General features: G+C 34.4%; 1 protein-coding gene across 2 annotated transcripts in view; it reads right to left on the bottom strand.

Annotated features, from left to right (window-relative positions):
* The window catches only part of Gdap2 (ganglioside induced differentiation associated protein 2), a 213,550-nt gene extending 209,056 nt beyond the window's left edge, over positions 1–4,494 (bottom strand). For both annotated transcript variants that reach the window (XM_089632502.1, XM_089632499.1), the window contains exon 1: positions 4,338–4,494. The gene's annotated coding sequence lies outside the window, so the exon portion shown is untranslated. The remainder of the gene's footprint in view (positions 1–4,337) is intronic.
* Positions 4,495–23,729: the final 19,235 nt, after the last annotated feature.

Below are 23,729 nucleotides of genomic sequence, written 5' to 3'. Positions count from 1 at the left end.
ACGTGCTCAAGGAAACAAATAATAATTACTAAAAAATTAGATTGGTTAAACACGAATAAATAAAACCGTTTCATTGAGTTAGCTTATCAGCTGTTGTACAAAGTTTTTATGTTTTATATAATTTTAACACGTGGTCCGAGCTGGTATGCGTGATATTATTAAAAAAAGAAAAACAAACATTCCCGGGTTACTAATAAAAAAATCATCAAAACTCTTTGAAAATTTCCTACGTCCAAAAATTGAATTAAGGAGCCACATCCCCAAAAAACTTGGTAAACCTACTTGATTCTATGCAAAGGAGAGCGGTCGGCCTGACTGAAAATCCGTTGCTAATACATCGATTGCCATCTCTAATGCACAGACACAACGCGGGCGTGCGGAATCTGTTCTACAGGTATTTTAATGGAGCCTGCTCTAAGGAGCTAGCAGCATGGATTCCCGGTTCACCGGCGCACGTGCGTAAAACTGAACGGATACGATCGTAAAACCGTTCACCGTTGATGTTGGCTTCACGAGAACGGGTAGTTTCTTCGACACGTTTTTCTGTAAGTAGGCTCGTATATGGAACGAGCTACCTGTTTTGTTCCTTCATATAATATGGGACTTTTCAAGACCCGCATTAATAAATCCCGTCCTACAGTCCCCACCTTAACCCGCCTCATAACGCTACCCAACCGGATGGCGTCACCGTTCCCCTGCCTTTACACTGTACAGACAGGGGCGCTGAGGGGTGTGTCATAAAAAAATTATGAATAAACTAAGCTGGCCGAAGAATTTAACTCACGACGCCTGGGTGGCCGGTCAACCTGTTGAGATAATAAAAATAACATTACCTACACGAAAATACGAAAGATTCCAATAAGATTTATAATATGCAAGTTCTTGATCGTTAGCTTTCCAACTTTTTCCTTTTGTAGTTGTTTTTTTAAAGTTTCGGAACAATGGAAAACAAAATCACAAATCTTAGCATGTACGTATCTGATATTTAATAATTCATAGAAAAATGTTAAATATGGATTGATTCGAAGAAATCGCCACGGGCAATAAACGCGCTTATATTGATAATATTGATTTATCTCTAATCTCTAAATGGTATAAAACAAAGTCACAATCCGCGTCTGTCCGTAAGAAAGTCCTGTCATCACAAAATATTAATTCAACTGCTAAAAATAATAAGAAAATGTTTAAAAAATAAGTAAGGAAAGTTGTTCGTAGTAGTTGTGTGAATTTATTTATTTTTTTAAAGAAAGACAAACATTCCTGGGTTACAAATAACCTGACAATAATTGAAAATGTCCCACTACCACCACAGTAAGCGAAAAATGTTGCTTGTGTTGTGATGGAGGACTTAGATAACCGAGGAATTGAATAGATTACGCCTGGATGGGACCCAAAAGTGATGTCAACTCAGTCACCGACAGGATATATTGTATTTTTGTATCCGAGTCCTAAATTAAACGCATAATATATATTATAATTTTTTTCTTGTACATTTCATCTTGTTCTTTTAAATTATTAGCAAAATATGTTATTTCACATGCTCACCCTACATGTTTACTACTTTATAGAAATCGGTTCCTTCAGCTTAGTAGGTAGGTACCCATTATTCATGCAACAATATTGTTCTTTCAGTAAACATATTTGTTATGTTTATTATTTTGTAAAACTATTAACCTCGACACAGGCTAGTCCTAGTGAGGTTAATAATTAAAATTTCAACAGTGAAACCGCATGTAAAGGTGCAATAAATAAATTAATTAATAAATAGTAGTTGCTCATTATGTTTATAGAAAGTAGAGAAAATGATGTTGTGTAGTGAAGTCGTAAAAAATATGTTCAGGTGATTTACATTGCTAACGCTGGCTATGAGATACGTAAAAATAATGTACTACGGAATTGTATATCTCAAAAGGGCCTACATAAAAGTCCTGAATAGTATATAGCTATCTCCTAAGGATAACACCCAACAACACCGGGTACAAGTCGTTTCTATATAAAGTGATAAATAAATAAACATGTCACTCTTTCGGCGAAACTCGTCATTGTGGATGAATTATAGACACCATAAAGAATTTTTTTATTATATTACCCAACTTGACCTAATTTTTATATAATGGCTACTAAAACGCTATTGGATATTACACTTCATAGAAATTACCTTACGTTTAATGGCATCATTTTCTTTTGTGTAAATTTATAAAAAAAAGTTTTTTTTTGCACTTTCAATCGTAAAACTGGTTTATTTTTTTAAATATAATAATATACTAGGTAGAAAACGAGTGCTATCGTCTATAGTCTAAAACACAAAAAAATAACTATTTTTATATCCAGTTCAATTTGTTTTAATACATTAACACTCCAACGTACCTACTCTTGTTAAAATGTATAATATAGTATAATGCGCCAGGTAAATTGTATTATATTATGTATATTGGCGATGCACCATGTCCTGGTATGGACGTGGTATCCTTGGAATCGGGCTGCTGACAATAACACTCCTTAGATAGATGGCAATAAGGTTTAAATTCCTGCTTAAGGCGAAGCTTAATGCTAAATCACTATTTTGATTAATCAGTATAACGAATTGGTGTACATTATGAATACCAAAAAAAATGTGCTTTAGATAAATTGAAGGTTTTCCTATCGTTTCGCTTGAGTAAAATACAAATAAATAAAAAAAAAATACTCGATAAAATATATAAATTTAAACTACTAAAAAATATTTTTTTGTCAATAGAAATGTATGGACGAGTAAAGGAAATTACTTGAAAAAAAATACAGTATTATATTTAAGATTATCTGTGACAGTTACTTGCTTAACTTTTTTGCTTTATTTTTATTATTATTTTAATTATTTACAAAATAAATAAAAAACAGTTTTCTGCTTGAAATCGAACGCTTTTAGATCCCGTTTGTCAAGCGATTTGTTCAAGTGATTATTGTAGGTAATGCCTATTACCTACAATATAAGGTATACAAAGAATATACACATTTTTGGCTTGTAGCTTCCTATTAACACCAGCCGCCTTTTTCTATCTATGCAAGAAACAAACATCGACAAAATGTGTGTACGTTTTATTTTGCGAAGTTCACGCACAAATATTTAATCTTTTAATGATCATTTTTTAAAAAACTTGCCACATTATTCAAGAGAACCATAGCCGAAAAGGTATTCGTATAGGGGCTTATAAAAAGACTAAATAAAGCATGAAAATGCTCCAACTAGTTGATAAACAGCCAGACTTAGTAGGTAAGTACCTACTCGAACTGTGACAAACGAAATGTACCTAAAATTAATTTCCATCGTTTTAATAACAAAGAGGTAGAATTACAAATAAGTCGTTTGAATAATCAAACATTTCTCGTTTGGAGTTGAAACGTTTTATGTGTTTTCCATTCCCCGCCAATGAAACCTGCTAAATATTAGCATTTTATAAATTGGACAAGAAAATCCAACATGAAAACCTGAACGAATGAAAAGGGAAATATCTGGTACCTACCTGTGTATGCGAGTGTATTGTGTGTACATAATAAACATTCCAACATTCGGATGGCCTTGAGCTTGGGACCTCCCGTCAGCGGGTCTCTAAACCTCTAGCTAAACCCCAATACTTTTCTCAAAACATTACAATAAATATTACCTCGTTTTCGAGTGAATCTGCTCTGAAATTGCCTACATATAAGAGTACAAATCAATTAATAAATTTGATGGAGTAATATAAATATGTATAATAATATATTATGTTAAACGTGACTTGTTTTATAGTGTGGTAGGTACCTGCTCCATGGCACATAGACATAGCGAATAGTTAAAATGATAGTAATAATTATCAAATAATCGTAGACTTTAATCTAGTATTTGAGATGAACAAAAGATCAGGTTGCTCATTTTAGGAAAAGATTACGAATATTATTATTACATTCAGGACTTAAGTTAAATATCTTATAAACAAAGCGTTTTAATCATTAATTGATAATAATCGTTGACAGCTCTTCAATATAAAACAAATAAAGCATCGAATAGTCTCAACCCCTAGGAGGCAATTTCACCAGGGAAAACGAAACGGAAAACAATGGTAAGGCTTATTTTACATTTATATCAGAACATGACATCGTCAGTGTGAATGAAATGTGATAAACCATTGTATTAACATGAGGTAATTGACATTAAGAACAGATTTATTGTCTAGGCTCTCGCCCAACTCTGAGGGAGATGGTAAGTCACTAGTTGGGTTGCTCCATACAGCTTCATTTGACATTGGCCTCTAAGCGAGCACTTTGTTGTCTCTCGACCCTCGCACCGCTCCTGCTCGATATCTTATTTTATCTGTACTCACGTATCTCTCGGGGTAACCAGTGGCACTATAAAGATAAACTTATCGCGGTATTTAATCACATATTTGACAATTCATTACGCCCGCACGTAAAAACACTACCTCCCAGCGTACTACTTGGCTCGGTTCGGCGCAGGGCAGCCAACCTTTCGACCTACCAACTGCCAGCGAGCGACCAACCACGCCTCACTTCATGCGTGAGTCTATCGAAGCAATTTCTCAACTAAAATCATAAGAAAATGGACGATTTATGCTAATTTATCAATATCTGCGATCAAAAATATATCCACGAAGGCTAATATTATAACATTAAAATAATTTAAATTAATCTAATAAGATAATTATATCTTTGTTTACTACGTTTGTAGATCTTTCGGAAAACCTCGAAAGCTTCCATACGTTTTCTAAGTTATGCACTTCGCGCTCTAGATCACAGATGTCTCTACTTCAAAAAGGCTCTAGCGGGGACCCGCACCGTGGCGGGAAAACTGTATCTGCGTGCAGAGGTCGCTGGCGTCGGGAAAGCAGCGCATTCGCTGTGATACGACGTTATCGCTTTCCATATGCTACAGAAAAGGCGTAAAATTTGCAGGTGTTGATTGATTCATCCGAAATATTCACGCAGTTAATGTAAACATAAAATATAATAAGTTATTTAGCATTTTAACAAGTGTATTCATTTAATCAAATATGACGGCAGTACACTTTCACTACGGACAATACATTTTTTATCAAACAAACCAAAATAATTGTATTTTTATCAGAGCCTGTGGTATCTGTTGCAGGTGTTTTGTTTATTATGTAAATTGCAAAATGTAGCATGCGAGCAATTAACACGAAAACACATATTCTAAATGCGTGGCTACACCGACAAAATAATAAATTAATGCGTGTATTCGATAATTTAAATTTGCTGGTAATCACTGGGCGTGGGAGTTAAATAGACTAGCAGTTAGAAGTTATGGGTTATGCACCAATGTATCTGTGCGCTGATAATAATCTGTAAACAAATCCAGAATCCGCCGACGGAAAAACTGTTTGCAGTTGTACCGAAATATGTTTCTGCGAAGACATATAGTTCAGAAAATACTCTTTACAAACATTGTACGTAATATTTCGTTAGCAATGCTTTTATCGGCGAGTTTTTGTATGAAGTGATGTTTTATTATTTTGAATGTGTCCTATGAATTTGAAAGATGCGAAGAACGTGTTAGGTCGATTGTGTGTCGTAACTTCTTGGTATTAAGTCCAGTGGCGCAACAAGGGATATGCCCCAAAAAATGTACGCAAAAGTTTTTTACAGGAAGAAGAAGTGCAGCATTTTATGCGTGCTGTGGTTTTTATTTATTTATCTTCATTTTCTCACCGCGAATTTTTATTGGCTACTTACTATCTTTAAGTGTAATCGCAAGATTCAACTCAGGTTCAAAAGGTTTCTAATTACTTCAACTGGTAGGTACTGGTTTCAAGCATTGTGCATTATGCGTGTAATTTTGTCATTAACAAGCAATCCATTTCCCAAAATTATTATAGACTGCACCGCGCGGCAGGAATATACAGAAACGGATCAAAGAATTTTGTCCATACTTATGTGTATCACCAGTCATTGGACTGCACTTGGTGGAAAAAACGGAAACGGACTGCGCCTTTTGGGGTTAAAATGATTTTGTTATATGCTAATGTATTTATACCATCATTTGAAATTGTTGCATTTTAAAAAGTCAAGTTTGTTATTCAAAATCAAATTTTGTCCTAAAAATATGCTCAAAGTGATATTTCATGATTTTTCACAAAAATACAGAAAAATTATTATTAATACCCTAATTTTTTGAAATTGACTCGTTCGCATGAATGTAAAATCATCTGTAATACCCCATGTTTTAAGTTTGAATTTTTTATTTAACCTCAACCCCCTTCTCCCAGACAAACAGGAAGCGCCACTGGTATTCACACTAACCCCCTTTCACCCCCCCCCCCCCCTCACCAGCGGGGGACGGCGCAGGGATCTATTTTATTCAGAAAAACATATAAAGTAACATCGCGTTTTTCGTGAATCCATTAAACAGTAAATTAACTTTGAAAAAACGCGTCGATGAAATATTATCCTCAGCCAACGAAAACTTATCAGCTCTTTAATGTAAAAAAAAAACAAAAATTAACAATCAAAAACAAACACTTAATTTACAAATCGACAATAAGTCCAAAATATGCAAGTCCCATCTGGATCCACGCTTCAGAGTTCGCATTTGAAAAGACTCCAATCTTTCCAAAATAAATCCATACGTATTGCCCTGGAAGCACCCAAATAGATGAGGGTTTCCAAACTCCATCAGGACCCTTGGTACAGATAATCATTTTAAAGAGAACCTTGCTTGTGTAAGTCTCGCGGAAACATTTTATGCGGGTATTCCTATCCATGAAAACGCGTCTATCAATTGCCTTGCCAGGTACGACGAAAATATAAAAACCCTATATAAAAAATCGAAACAAATTCTACGAAAAGACTAGTTCTCCCCGTATTGCAGCCATGTTTTATTCCAATTTTATTTTCACAAAAACCTAAATTACATATATTTTTCAACAACCTTTTAATTAAATTCATGATGAAAGAGAAAGGGTCCATTCTGGCCCGTAGCTCTGTATGCAATTATTTCAAAAAGTCATTAAACTTAGGGAAGTTTCCGCTGTAATGTGAACAATGACTTCATATTATATTTATTGTAAATTATAGCTAATAAACGTTTTAATCGCCCATACAACGTCTTTCTAATACGCTTGAAATATTTTGCAGCATAAAAAGCGCACAGTAAGGTTGATTTTGAAAATGTTACTATTTATGTTCCCCAATCGTGTTCACAGTTGAAAATTCAAGAGACTTCTACTTTAAAACAATATTGTTTAATCATTACTTATCTTGCATTATATTCTTTAAACAAAAAGAGAAACTAATTTACCACATAGTTCTAGCAATAATACATAATGTCAATAAGTAGACAACCACTATACTCGTATAATAGGATATCTATTTTGAGTCGCCGACTTGCAAAATCCGCTCCGGAAATTTCTGCTCGTTCTGATAGATTCACAAAAAATGCTTAAAGTAAATTGAAAATAAGTAAATTATTTTAAGCAATAATTAGTCGCCTGAAATATTAATACAAATTTAAAATATCCCCCGAGTAAAAATAAATGCCGCCAACGGGAATTGAACCCGTGCCTTCTGATGTCCGGTCAGGTGCTCTGAAACCCGCCAAATGATTCAATATGTACTAGTACCTCAATCAACAATTACTGCTTATTATATTTTTTCCACCTATAAACAACCAATATTTTGCTTATAATTATTTGTTATCCTTTATGCTATGCATAAAACCTTTTCTTATAAACATTAGTTCATCATTAAAAAATAATAAGTAAATTATTAATATAGTAGTAGTAAGTATCAAATAATAGTGTATGATTATGTTGATATTATGCAAATATGGTAAATTCACAGTGTTCCGAAAAATTCCAGAGCGAGTTTTTCAAGTCGACGACTCATTTACTCTCCAATCAATTCTTCGGAATCTTGTACAGAAACTTGTCACGGAAATTGATCCAACTTGCCAAATGAACTATAACTACACAGGTACAGATAATCATTTTAAAGAGAACCTTTCTTGTGTATTGGTATCTTAGATTTTTTTAAATACTTTTGGTTATTACCTGCTCAGTAGTGCATGTAAGCGACAGTGGTCGCGTGTTGTCAAGATTATTTGGCAAAGGGAACAACTGCCATGCAGGTCACTGCCTTCATGGGAAATGAGTGAGGTGAGAAGTGAGCTAAGGTAGCGTTAAGAAACTGAATCAATTTGCATTGTGTACTACGGTATTCAAGTGCTATGCGCATTGTGTACCAACATTCAAATGCGTATCTTGATTTTGCCACCTCTCTGACGATATTTTGATAAAATTGCAAAACGATTGAACTGCTAAAGTAATAATTGATATAATTTTATTGATTTAGGTTTAGGTTTAGGTTTCAGTAAATTAACTATGAAACTAGATTAGACAAGAATAGTTTTGGCTTTTAAGGCGATGCACTGCGAAGTAATGCAAAATATTATAGATGTTTTAATTAAATACATAGTCCAGCGTCAACGTATCCAGTGTCAAAGTGTTCAGTGTACAGTGTCAGAGTATTAAGTGCCAAAGTGTTCAGAACCAAAATGTCCAGTATCAAATTATCCAGTGTCAAAGTGCTCAGTGTCAAAGTGTCAAAGTTTCCAGTGTCAAAGTGTCCAGTGTCAAAGTGTGCAGTTTCAGGGGTGGTGCACGAAGTTCCTGAAGTGTTTGGGGTGGCCGGGCTGGTCCAGGGGCCCTTGCTTCGCTTCCTCGCTGGGTGGTAGCACCAGCGCCAGGGTCACTATGGATACTATGCACACCGCCACCATCAGCCCGAGCAGCAGGAACCGCAGGATCATACCTTACTTCACCTCACTACCACTGCCGCTACTGACTTTCCTGCAAGATAACACCAACGCTGTCAGAAAAAGAACAAAGTTGACAAAAACCATGATGTGCACAAATTATTTGTATAACGCTTCGTTTCATCCTAATTACTACAAGAAACAACTAAATACATCGGGAAAGATGATAAAAGATGCATTAAAGTTCCATTTTTCCCCAATCAAAGTTCAAAATTTCTTGAGTCAAAATAATCTTTGGCTGCCGTGTTGGATTTTAATAATAAGAAGTGACATTTACCGAAAGGTTCCACTCGAATGTAAATACGCATAAATTATTTAAATATCCCTAACTTAGAACCTAATAACCTATTTTGTGTATATTTTTCCCATTTCCCCGGCGTAAATATTCGTTTCTTGTAATGGAATATTATTTCAACAATTTTAACGTATTTACGAGTAAGCGGTGAAAAAAAACTTTACCGAGACGATCCTTGTTAGTATCTCATCTACCGGCTATTATTATTGTCCTTGTTGATTGTGTCTTCTGATCTGTTGCAAATTTTCTATTTTTCTCCAATAACATGTGTAGGTAAAATGAATACCAAATAGCATTTACAACCAAGCTCTCAATTACTTTAGTATGGATAATCAGTAATCAGTTGGCTGATATAATTCAGAATCGTTTCTTCTGTCGTTGCAGCTCGGCTGACAGCAGTATAATTAGCGTACGTTATGATATAAATTCAATATGATAGTTAAACCTGAAGGTTTAGTGGTAGACGTGAATAAACAAACCGAAAGATAAACAATAAGATTAAAATAATGTTCGATTACCTGCATAATAGAGTTCAAGATTTCGTTGAATTGTCAGGATTCGCAAGACCCAAGGAATGCAAGCAAATAATTCATAAATTTATTTCTGTGATTTGAATCAGATGGTGATGAAGGTATTTAAAATATATTATCTGGCAGGTCGCTTTATGGAGTTCTCCGAGCGACTTCGGAATATTAATGTTAGGTTATTTTATACTTGTCAGATTAAAATTAATTCAAATGATTCCAATTAAAAGAGCATTTTTAGTTCTTGCCTTCATACTATAAATGTATTTTTTATAACGATTTAAAATATGCCATTTTCGATTTTCCACCAAAACAAGCTTTAATTCGTGTATTCGGCGCCGTTGACGTCACGCCGTGCGATGTTGGTGACAGCCGTCTTACCAGACCATGTCGTAATGACGTTGTAGCCAGTTGGAACCGTTTCGGAATTAGTGGTTTTAGATCGTTTTAATAATTTTCAATAATTATGATCGAAAATATTAAAATTACAAATTTTTAATACGATAATCATAAACAGAAAAAAAAACTTTAAAATTTTAACGGTATTCATAGTTTGTGAAAATACCCCAATGGGGTTTGTAAATGTAGGTTAAAATTTTGTAGTTACTAACCCGCAAAAAATTACGGGATATACAATTTTGAAAAAAAAAACAATGATCTTCTGTTGATATTTTTATTATATTATAGGTAGGAGGAATCTACTTTATCGCTTATCTGAATTATTCTTCACACCAGTAGTTCCAATTTTGAAAATATCACTTAAATTCTAAGCAAAATTTGAGTTCATTGAACCCAATTTCACATTTCACGTAGGAATATTTTACGGGGACAAACAATCACGTACAGAAAATCGAAATTTATATGTTTGATTGATTACAAGTACCTATAATTACATAATGTAATGTACTACGTAAGTAAAAATTGGTAGGTAGGTACTTAATTATTTAGACTTTTTAAATATATTAAAACCCCTATCTCTTGAGGTATGGTTATTTGGGCACTTGGACAAATAATGGACATCTTTTCTTCTTAAAATAATCCCTTTATCTGTAGGTAGGTACACTAATTACTTTATTTTTCTTTTGTTAGCAGAGGCAAGTGTTAATCTTTGGAGATACGTAAGTATTTAAATTTTAATTTTGTTTTAGATAGTGATTTATTGCAAATCTTGACAGCGGATATTAACCCACTTCCCGACAGACTTCCATTCCAGCTGAAACTCGACAGACAGACTCGTTGTTGATGACAATATATTCTATCATCTGGTGGAAACTATCAAAGGCACAGTTAATAGCCGCTTTAATATAATTTTTATGTATGCGCAAAAAGCAGTAGGTAAGGTCGTTTATGGGCTACCATATTTTTTCTTTAATTTATTAAGGCAAGAGTATATTTCACATAAAATCTATTAAAATGTATAAAATAAAACCAAGACGCACAAGTCACGCTGCTAGGAGACGCTAGTGTAGCATGTTGCCATCCGAATGTATGGGAAATATCAGAAGTTGGATGTATTTTCAATAATTTAGGGGAATTTGATATTACTTTTGAAAAAGATGTGAACTTCTAAAGAGTCAAAGCGTTAATTTGATGTTTATAGGTAGTAAATAAATGGTGTAATCATCAACTAACAGTTTTCGATCTCTTTTTCGTCACACGTCAATTATACCTCAACCCTCTCAAGCAGATCAACCAAACAGCGGTTGATGTGTATACAGTATACATTGAAAAGATTAATTTGACGTCAAAGGGCAAATAAAAAGCAGAATTGTAAACATTATTCTGTATTTATACTGTCTATTTTTGTAACTGTTAATTAATTTTTGGTGGAATTCCATCTGATTACAACACAATGAGTATAACATTGAAACAAATGTAAACCTATATTAAAACCAATTAATGTAATTAAAACCAGTAAACCCATACATATTTCGACGGGTAAAATGGAAAATCCCAAATTGAAAGAACTCGCCCACCTGTCCGCCTTCTATGTTATTAATTTAATTTAAGAAAATTATTAATTATGACACAATCTTAAAATAGTCCATCATCGCGACAAAAATATGTAAATATTGCTTCTTTCGACACAATATTTAGACGGGTAATAATGTTTTCTCCCGTAAACGCCCCATAATACCACCCAACATCCACCTATTCGGAGAAAACGTCCCCTGGCAAAAAAACATTAAACACCTCGAAATCACCCTTGACAGTAAACTAACCTGGGCAAAATACATCACAGAAACATTAAACTCAGCCAACAAAACCTTTGCATCCCTTTACCCCATATTATGTAAAAAAAAATTATCTACAAGAAATAAGCTCTTAATTTACAAATCCACGATAAGACCAAAATTAACCTAGGCGAGCCCAATCTGGGCCCAGAGTTCAAAATCACAATTAAATAGATTACAATTATTCCAAAATAAAGTCATTCGCACTACCCTGGGAGCCCCCTCGTGGATGAGGGTCTCCCAAATCCACTGTGACTCCGAAGTTTCCCTCCTTAATGACCAAATCTTTTTATTCGGGCATTTCAACCCATACGAGCCCTTCCATTAATTGTCTGGCCCAGAACGACGCAAATGCCAAAACCCAGTATAAAAAACCTAAACAAATCGTACGTAAATTACCCCCCTAATTGCAGCCATGTTTATTGCAAAAAAAAACTAAAAATTATCTTCTAAACTCACGATGTAAGAGAGAAAGGAGCCTTTTTGGCACGGAGCTCTGTAAGCCATTATTTCAAAAAGTCAAAAAGACGTGTAATAAATCATAAACCACCGGATTATTTGTGACAAACTAACCATACTTACCGTAGAATAAAGAATAATAAAATATGCCCTGTAGATCTACGATGTCAGGCGAGTGTAAGTCAGACTGAGCGCTGGGCTATTGGGCTAAATGGAACATTGGTTTCCATTCTAATATGTTCAGAAGGCACTATAAGTATATTAAGATTCTTTGCTAAAGTATTCCCAGGCAGATCTCGTTTCACCTTATCACGGAATATTTCAAAGGAACGTACGTCGTAACTAGTTTCGTGGTTCTTATATTATTGGTGTGTGAAAGTGACTATGTTATAGTTCATAAAACTGGGAAGACTTCGGTGGCAAGGTAATGTGGAGAGAATGACCGAGCATCAAGAACCAAAGTCCCTGCTGAGCTCAAGACCGATAGGGAGAAGGAGCCTGGGAAGGCCAAGGTTAAGATGGAGCGACAACGTCCTCAAAGATTTGTCTGCCTTGGAGATTCGAAACTGGAGAGAGCTGGCGCGGGACCGAGATGAGTGGAGGAAGACTCTTGAGGAGGCCAAGACCCACCAGGGGTTGTAGAGCCAAAAGTGATGATGATGATGATGATGACGATGAGTTGATGATGAGTTTGACGAATTGTTCAAATTTTCCGAAACAACCCGTCCTTAGTATAAATACTTAACTTTTTCCTATATTAATGGTTAAGATACATAAGATTTTATTCGTATTAAAGATTATAAATGTGTGGAATCAAAATAAAAACGCGAGTTAGTACCTATGAGAAATTATACTTGGTATCCAAATGAATATTAATTAGTTACATTTCAAAAATAATAATTAAATTATTCAAAATTTTACAATTAAATAAAACAAGAGATCGTTATATAAATTAGTATTTTATTCAAGCGTTCTAAAAATTACAATATTCAAAATTGGATGGTCACATTACTGATATTCAGCATAATATTACGCGAATCCGATTGTAAAAACTACATTTCCTCATTTTAACGACGGCAGTGGTAAAAATGGTCCACCAGTATAACTTTCATTTCGAAAAAACATCTCCATGGGAATATGATTGAAGACAAGACAAGTCTTTTTAGTTTTCATACAAGACGTGTCGTCGATGACGTGCATACAATTTCTCCCTGTAACTTGTATACTTATGTACAGGATTGTCCAATAAGAGGTGTTATTTTGAATAGCCCGCTATTTCGGTAGATGTTACTTTTGAAGCTGTTATTTTTTGACATTTGACAAGTAGAAACTACGCCATTAATAAAAATGGAACAACACACGTTTCAACAACGCATTGAAATTATTAAAATTCACTTGAGTTAATCAAATGCAAATCATCTTGAGTGATGAGGCCCATTTCCACCTCGGTGGCTTCGTCAACAAACAAAATTGTCGCATCTGGGGCTCGGAAAACTCAAGAGTTATTATTGAAAATCCTTTTTATCCTCAACGTGTGACTGTTTTGTGCGGTTTATGGTCAGGCGGAGTCATTGGACCTTACTTTTTCGAAAATGAAGCTGGAGCAACAGTTACGGTGAATGAATTGCGCTATTGAGAGATGATTAATGATTTTTTTATGGCCAGAATTGGATTGTATTGATCTGGACAACGTTTTATTTCAACAAGACGGCGCTACGTGCCACACAAGCAACGAAACCATTGATCTTTTACGATTGAATATAAAAATAACACCTCTTACTGGAAAAGCCATGTACCTGGTATAGGGTACGAGTAACCACTGACTACTTACTAAGTGACTGTCTAATCAACACTATTGTCGTCAAACAATTCGCATATCGACGGCCTTGATTGTGGCGGAGAGTTAAAAATAATTATATTTATAATAAATGAGGACAATATAAAACAAATCATACAAGTGGCAGCGCACATTCTACCCAGTTGAATTTTTCACAATTTTAATCACTTCATTTTTAGCTGATCAGAATTAAATAACTGAGCCATTTATTTTGTTAAAGCGATCCCACCAAAACCACGGTCTCTCCAACACCACAAATTAAAAAATCTCTTTTGTGACATGTATGTATTTTGACTTTTCTCCAGTTTCATCTTCTGGACTCCCGGTTCTACTAATTATGGCATTGAGGTTTGAGGTTACAAATTCTTAGGTTGTCTTACTATAAAAAAATACCATATTTAACAGGATTTGTGAAACTGAATATATTTATAAAAAAAATATTGCCTGCAATCTATATAGTGTCTTGTATAAATAGATCCTATTTTATTTATTTTTTTAACTATTGACTTTTTCGTCAAGTCTAGAATGAATATTTTTGGAATAACGTAATGTGTAAAACCTCAAATTGTATTGTATTGCATTTCGTTGAAGTTAAATCTTGCGATCATACATAAAGATAGCAGCCAATAAAAATGTGCGTTGAGAAAATGAAGATAATCTTGGTAGTTCTTATTCGAAGGATGCAGTTAAATATGACCGAATGAAGTAGGGTCCCATTAGCTCAGTTGGCAGAGGAGCGCCCCGGAAATGCAAAGGTCCTGGGTTCAAATCCTAGATGCGACCGTATATCTGATTGTTCTGTTTGAAATTTTCGTTTAAAAAAATCTCTAAAATAATTAAATACAACAATTTGCGGTTTTACTAATTAAGTTATTGCAAAAATAAATGAAAACATTATTAATTAACGAAATAAGGTTAGTACCTACCTACTTTATCGCTTGTCTAGTGTGCTCTTCTCTGATCCTGACTCTTCAGATCCAGAGAAGGCCGTGGTCATGAAATAAAAATATTTGGCTAATTTTTTATAGCGCCGTTTTCGTGAAAAATCGCCTCAAGGGCGCTGTACAAATATATTTCTTAAATAATTAATACTAGAACTACTGACTTAAAACTAGAGACTTACCCCTGAGGCTTATATCTAGTGACTTACGACTAAGGCCTATAACTACTATCTTAATAAAATATATATTTACATAATGTGTAGAAACTTATAACTAAAATTAACATTAACAATCTAATTTTACAAGCGCCAGAAGAAGAAGGAAGTTCTATTATATTAAGGTATTTTTAAAATTAGTTTTTATTATTAGCTGGAAATATATCTTAAATGAATGAAGTGAATGAATGAAATTAATCTTCGATCTTTAATGCATTTATATGATTCATCTGTCAACAATTAAACTGATTGACGTGTTATGTTCCCGCTGATATTGTCCATTGTCCATTGGTAGGCAAGTCAATAGCATTTTGACTTTATCATAAGTAGTTAAACGGAATCGCTAGAGAATGTATGTGTGTGAATCAACAATTACGATTATATAATTATAACAAAAGGGAAAAAATGCAATATTTGGATAGAATGACGGGTTTATAGAAATTGGTAACTGAAACGAGGAATAAAGGATTCAGTATGATTGCAGCTATGATATTCAAGTTTATGTAAACATTACAAATAATTTGGGTAAATTCCATGCGGTTATTGGCCCCATGGAATTAGCGAGAGACAAACGAAAGTGAGCCCGTCCCTAGGTAGGTACTGCGCAGATAATCTAACACAGAATTGGTCACGATATGGAAATTATGACATTCAATTGATACCGTTACTTATTCCAATGACAACATTTTCCAACTCGTGTAGGGGGACTGCGGAGTAGGGGTGCTGATTTCGACTATTGTAACACGGTAAATGGTTGGCATGTTCTTGAAGTACCTACGTGATATTTTTAACTGTGTTATAGAGGCCGACTATTTCAATATGTGTATTCGTCAATACCTAGGTATCTATTTTTTGTTATTAATTATTTTTATTAGGGACATAGCAACAACAAGAACTTTTAATTTTAAAATGAGATTTTAGTGTACTATTTTTTTTTTTTTTTTTTTTCATGTTCTCCATGAAACGGTTATACACCAATATATCATGGAGAAGATTACATATTAAAAGGTTTACACAGGCAGTTTTACTATTTTGTCACATGTGTTATAAGATAGTTACTGAATTGTCTGTAGGTGACATTGAAAATGTCGATGGCTAATGCAGAATCGTTAAGCAGTTGAGTCGCTCTGTTTATTGGCGCGTTCTGATAGGCAGAAGTCCTCGCTTTCGGAGCATATAAGAGTGCACGGGATCTCCCTCGAGTATAATTGTTAGGGACATAAAAGTTAACCTCTTTCATTATAGGCGGATTGTGTATTGTACCAGAGATTAACTTAAAAAGTGTTTGCCTAAAAATATTTTTCTGCGGGCTTCTAATGTATTGAAATCGAGCATTCCTGTTAAGAACAAGGATGGATACAGGAATGGATAGTATGTATATTCCCTCATATATAGGTAACGAATAAACCTTTTTTGCACCTTTTCTATTTCTAAGATATGGTTTTGTTCAGAAGGGGCTCAAATAATGGAGCTGTATTCCAGGATGCTGCGGACAAGTGCTTCATAATGTTCTCCGTATTGCAATTCCATTATAGTAAATGATCTAGCATTACGAAGAACAAATCCAAGCATTTTGTTGGCGCGGGAGACAATGTCATATATGTGGGATTTGAAAGAGAGATTTGCTTCGAAGATCACCCCAAGGTCACGAATCTCGTTTTTGCGTGTTAATATATTTTATCTCTAAGTAGTACAAAACAAAGTCGCTATCCGCGTCTGTCTGTCTGTTTGTGCGCTTAGTTCTTTTGATAGGCTTTTCACTATCATTTAGAGCATTTCTTTGTGAATGTATGTAATAAATGAATACTTTAATTATATAAAGTAGAGAAGAATCGATGTTTTGTAATCAAGTCGTAAAAATATGTTTTTGGCGCTTACATTGCTATTGCTGAACCTTATGAATACATCAAAATAATGTACTACGGAATGGTATATCTTAAAAAGGCCTCATAAACTCAAAACTTTACCCCAAAACATTCATAAGTCCCCGAGCAACGCCGGGTATACGTCAGCTAATTAGTAATAACTACGTTATCCAAGAGATTAAAAAAGTATCAACTATTATTAGCACCAACTTCGTTAACACCACACAGTTATATGCTCTATTGATAGTAACTACTAGAGGTGGGTCCTATGAGTACTTTTCGTTACTGGGTACAATGAGTACCGGTACAAAGATATACCTGGTAAAAATACCGGTCACAAAATACTCAAAAATACCTGGTAAATGTATGTATTAAAAATTTTTAGTCCCGGTATAAAATACTTTGGAAGTATTGGAGTATTTTGAAACCAGGTATTTTGGAGATCTGTCACAAGTACAAAGTATCGCATGAAAATACCTGGGACCCAATTTTCATTTCAGTAGACAACTGCTCGCATGCGATAATTATCTACGTTGTCTATGGTTTTTCTATCACCGAGTAATTATCTACTAATTTTCGATAGAAAGGGTATTTTGGAATTTCTAATAGATAATTATCTATTACAAAGCAGTAGATAATTGGACTATTGGTTTTAGTAGTAGTTCAACTGTCAAAAAGTGTTACTTGTACGGTTTGCGTGTGCCGTATTTTTGTCAATTATTATAAAAATGGTGAGTTTTGAAGATTTGACGCACATACAAGCGATCGAACACATGGAACAGGCCGAATATTTAACTGAAAGGCCACCAAGAAAATTTTTACAAGAAATTATGCATTTAGTCTGAGTAATGAACTGTTCATAAAAAAATATCTAAACGACTATCTAAACAATTGGTGCTCAAATTAATTGATCTATTGTCGCCTACTTCTTCAACGAACAACAAAGTGAATTGAAAATTGACAGTCGTAAACAGATGTAGGTATATAGAAAAAATTATCAAATCTATGGAGTTAAATACACGGGTTACCATATAAAAAAATAAAATTGGTACATTTTTATGTTGGTATTAATATCGGTTGTTTTACATTATCTACGACGGTCGAAAATACGCATTTATCGAAACAGTAGATAATTTATCGTGCGCGATCCTCGCATGCGAGCAATTGTCTACTGAAATGAAAATTGGGTCCCTGGTACTTTTACTGGGTACGATAAATACGTATCACCTCTAGTAACTACGTTAGCACAGAATTGAAGTCTACTATCAGTGGTAACAACGTTAGCCCCACCGAGTGGTTTGTTCTATTAGTAGTAACTAAGAGGAAGATTATACATAATATTGCTCCAATTACATATTATTCAAAGAGGTTTGAATTTAATATTAGCACTGCCGTAGTACTAACCTAGGTTAACACCTCAGAGATCGGAATGTAGTACCGATCATTAGCGGTACTTGCGTCCTACGTCAACAACACAGTGGCAATAACTGTTGGCAGTAGCCAGTAGTTATTCAGCAAATGTATATAATTATCCATGTATGTGCGATTACATTGTAAGTTCTCTTTAACATGCTGTTAAACATGATCATTTACTATTATTATCTGCTTTAACATTCAATACTTACAACTAGTTGCGAATTACATTCCAGGCAATTTTTTTCCGTTATCAACTAATATATTCAACAATGCTATTATTAAACCATTCGAGCATAATGCGAACAGTGTTGTTAGATTTAGCTGTAAATTGAGGCCGTCAGCTCTAAAATGTGGTTTAACTTCCAGCTAAAATCTAGGGAGATTCTGAAAACGACGATGAAATTAGTTAATTGTGGGAAAAATTTTCCTAGCTATCCCTCCTCCCATTCCGCGAAATTTGCTAGCATCCCCCGCCCCTCATGGATTCGAGATGGGAGGCTTTATTTTGAAAAAGGAGTTGGCAACACTGAAAGCGATGATCGAGTTTGACCCAGTCTATCTGATTGGGGGGGGGGGGTATCCGAAATATTTAAAATTCATAAAATAAAAAATCAAATATTGCATTTTCCATTTACGAATTATTTTATTCATATTTTTTTTCAAAAATTTTAACATATTTTTTAAGACATCTAATTTAATTTCACTTCGGTATTAAATGATTGCAATGATCCCGACATCCGGTCAACCTGAAACTTGCAGATAGACTCGTCGTCGATGACAATGCATTCTATCGATTGGTGGTAATCACGCACACTGATGACATTGCAGTAGTAAACGAAATAAATGTCGGATCTACCTGATTGTGATTTGGATCAGTTGTCTCACGGTTGACTTCAGTTCCCAGGGAGGAAGGAGGAAGATTCGATCCTCAGACAAACCAATTGAATTTTTTTAATAAATCTAAAAAAAAAAAAATTTTGCCGGTTGATTTTTTGTAAATTATTTTTCAATTGCTTACATGTCAATATTATATACCTAATAATCGCTTCTCTTTTGAAACACTGCAACTCGAGCTAATAATAATAATATAATAAAAAATGTTTGTTTTTAACAAGTTTAACTTGCAGACAAACAGCTATATCGCATTTGATATATAGAGGTATGATGTATTCATCTTTATTCTATGGGCGTGACACAGAAAATGAAAAAATGACTTTCCGTTTCATTCGAATTGCTCACTCCATCAATGGTGTGATGGTGCGCGGTGTAAGACGCGCGCCGCGTGCGCTAGTAGTGGTACAGTGTCATACATACACACAGTCTCGGCAAGGCCGCTGTCAGCTGTCAGCTGTCAACTGTCAACTGTCACTCGGACACGTGATGTTGTCGACCACCTAAGCAACTATTATTCCAGCTCCTTCTGCATCTGAACCGATAGTATTTCTGTACTGTACCACTTCTAGTCGCCACTCTACACCTGGATAATGCAGAAAGTAGAGAACTGGAGATTAGAGTCAGACAGAGATAGACTCCAAAGACCGACCACCGCATGTTGCAACACTTTGTTCGAGTTAGGTGTAGTTTGCAATAAATTTAGTTGGATTTCCTTCACTTACTTTTGCAATATTTACGCAACATTTCATTCGATAGACTCTGCGCGTATTATTTTACGTTTTGCGAAACACGCGGACTACCTAGTGCTCAGATTAGTGCTTCTTTTATGCAAACCGACTCGGCTTTACAAATTTACCAATTATAAAATAAATAAACCAGTATATCTTAACAAAACTATTTCCCGGACTTTATGCAGACTTTTTTGAAATCAGATGTAGAAAATATATTTTTTAAACTTATTTCTAACGTAAAACACGGAAAATTTCATCAAGAAGTACGAAAAAATCTGCTTTAAGGGTTGGGAAAAGTAAATGGGGTAGTTTGTCGAAATCTCAGAAAGTGACCTTTCTTGTGTTTTGATGGTCAAGTGTGCAAAATTTAATCAGTTTTGGAATAAAAATGTTCAAGTGTATAAAACAAAGCCAGACAGTTACTCTCTTCTTTATGTACACGGTGTCCGGAAACTCGTAGTATAAGCGGAAAGCTGGAGAATTTACATTACACAGAGACCCCGAAAAACAATTTTTTTTCGATATGAGGATTATTATATATATTTTTTTAAACTCTTTAATTATTTTTGGCCACTAAATAACTTTTGGAGCCGGAGGTACACTTCGATGCATTTTGAAAGACATTAAATAGCTTATATTATAAACTCACTAGCCATCGATTTTTTTTCATATTTGACCTAAAAAATTCCAACTCGATTTACTCAAATAAGAAATCTGAAATTAAAAAAAAAGCTTATCACAAAATTTATTACAGATGATTCACCATTTACCGATTTGTCATACGAGTTTCCGACTATTATTGATAGATATATAGAAGGAGAGACATTTAATCGCAGATTACAATTTAAATTTATTTATTTATATATTCTACATAATGGTTTAGTGCAACAGTAATCAAGAAATAATAGTTTGCTATTGGTTATATAGAAATTCAATACAGAAGAATAGTATTATGCATAGCTTGGTTATGGTATGTAACAAAATTCCTTCTTGTAACTAAATTCCGTGCAGTTGAACAATTCTACAATTTCTGCGAAATTATTGCCAATTGCATGTTATCTAGGTACAACTGAGTATATAAATGTTGAAATTAAAAATAATTTTCGATCGAGGTAATTAGGCTCAATAAATCAGGACTGTCTATAATTCCATTTACAATTTTTAAAATAATTCGAAAACGAGTCTTCTATCAGATATTTTAAATAACTTTAACCCTTTCGAAGGTAACATATCTTCAAAAGCAAACTTCCTCGCAAAAAAAAATATGAAATCCCGAATACAAAAAAATGACTCGGGAAAGTATCTGCAAGCAAATAAGATAATCAAGATTTATCTTTAGACTTTAGGGAAAGAAAACATAAATGGGTCTGTAACTTTGTTTCCCATGTCACGTGCCCTTTCTTTCTCCGACCACAAGTCACGTGTTATGTGGTTGCAGCGATGCGATGTGACAAACCAGGCACGTGATGGAACGGATATATTATGTTTAGCTTCCATGAAACGAACTACCCCTAATGCGTGAGATTAATTCTATTTTAGGAGGTAAGAACTACAGGGTTTTCCAATAAGAGGTGTTATTTTGAATAGCCCGCTATTCCGGTATATGTTACTTTTAAAGATGTCATTTTTTGACATTTGACAAGTAAAAACTACGCCATTAAAAAAAATGAAACAAAACACGCTTTAACCACGCATTTAAATTATTAAAATTCACTTGAGTGAATCAAATTTAAATCATCTTAAGTGATGAGGCCCATTTCCACCTCGGTGGCTTCGTCGACAAGCAAAATTGTCGCATCTGGGGCTCGGAAAACCCAAGAGTTATTGTTGAAAAGCCTCTCTATCCTTAACGTGTGACTGTTTATTGCGGTTTATAGTCCAGCGGAGTCATTGGAACTTACTTTTTCGAAAATGAGGCTGGAGCAACAGTTACGGTGAATGGATTGCGCTATCGAGAGATGATTAATGATTTTTTATGGCTGGAATTGGACGGTATTGATCTGGACAATGTTTACTTTTAACAAGACGGCGCTAGGTGCCACACAAGCTACAAAACCATTGATCTTTTACGATTGAATGTCAAAATAACACCTCTTATTGGAAAACCCCGTGTAAAACATGGTGGGATACTTTCACAAACTACGTTACAAACGTGCGGAGGATTTATGGTTTTTTTATGATACTTTATCGTACTAAAAATGAGTTATTTTAATTTTTCATTCAAAATTATTGATTTCAAAAACGATCTAAAACCGCACATTTCGAAACGGTTCCAATAGGCTACAACGTCATTATGACATACAAAACGTCCGGTAAGACGGCTGTCTCCAGCGTCGCCTGGCGTGACGACTACGCCGCCCAATTCACATGTCGTTTTGGCGGAAAATCGAAAATGGCACATTTTAAGAGGAAACTACCAGCCAAAAATGTGTATATTCTTGGTATACCTCATATTGTAGGTAATAGGCATTAAAATCGCTTGACGAACGGAGACTAGAAACGTTCGATTTCAATCACAAAACTGGTTTTTATTTATTTTGTAGATAATTTTATAAGAAAGCAAAAAAGTTGATCAAGTGAAACTGTCACAGATAATCTTAGCTATAATACTGTATTTCTTTAAAGTTTTTTCCTTTACGTGTTAATACATTTTATTGAAAAAAAAATTTTTTTAGTAGTTTATATTTATATTTTTTATAGAGTAATTTATTAATTTATTTGTATTCTACTCAAGCAAAACGATAGCAAAACCTTCAATTTATCGAAAGCATATTTTTTGGTATTTAGAATGTACACTAATTCGTTATAAAGATTAATCAAAATAGTTATTTAGAATTAAGCTTCGCCTTAAATGGTTATTTACAAAAATAAAATAAAAATACCTTCTGAATCGCAGTTTTTTTAATGCTCTACTAGAATAAAAACAATAGTAAAAATACCCTATTCAATATTTGTTGGGCGTACTTGAGAATTGCATAGGGTCACTAATGAAGAATCTGCTTGTCTTATGCAAGACGTCCAGTTTATCGAAGTCAGATTTACTAGGGTTGTTGTGGTTGTCGATATTGTACTGATACAAAAGTTACGTAAGAAATGATGCAGAATTGTTGATTTAGTAGGTCGATATTATTTATCAGGTTTTTCGTGATGAATTCTCATTCTAACCATTTCCCATCTTGATGGCAAAGATTGGCTTCTAATTGGCTCGCTATTGTTTAATTACACCGCATTCCGACTCCTCAGTTCATAGCTACCTATTGTTACTAGCTATAGCAACTACAACTAACTACTATTGATAGCTACTCGCTCCCCACTCGGATTGCTCAAAGCAACCATTATGTATATGGAAATGCCCGCCGCCCGTCATTTGATAGCAGTACAATTCAGGATTGTTGTAAACAGAAGTGGTGCCCTCTGTAATTCTCAAAGATTATCAATGAAGTTTTGGATTTGCTATTGACTATTCGAAATCAAACATTATTCACTAGGTGCAAAATCACCTTTCTTACAGCTTT

Source organism: Hesperophylax consimilis, chromosome 6 (assembly GCF_061612785.1).
Source record: "Hesperophylax consimilis isolate HC1 chromosome 6, BYU_Hcon_1.0, whole genome shotgun sequence".
Taxonomy (NCBI): domain Eukaryota; kingdom Metazoa; phylum Arthropoda; class Insecta; order Trichoptera; family Limnephilidae; genus Hesperophylax; species Hesperophylax consimilis.
This window is presented reverse-complemented; position numbering and strand designations above follow the sequence as displayed.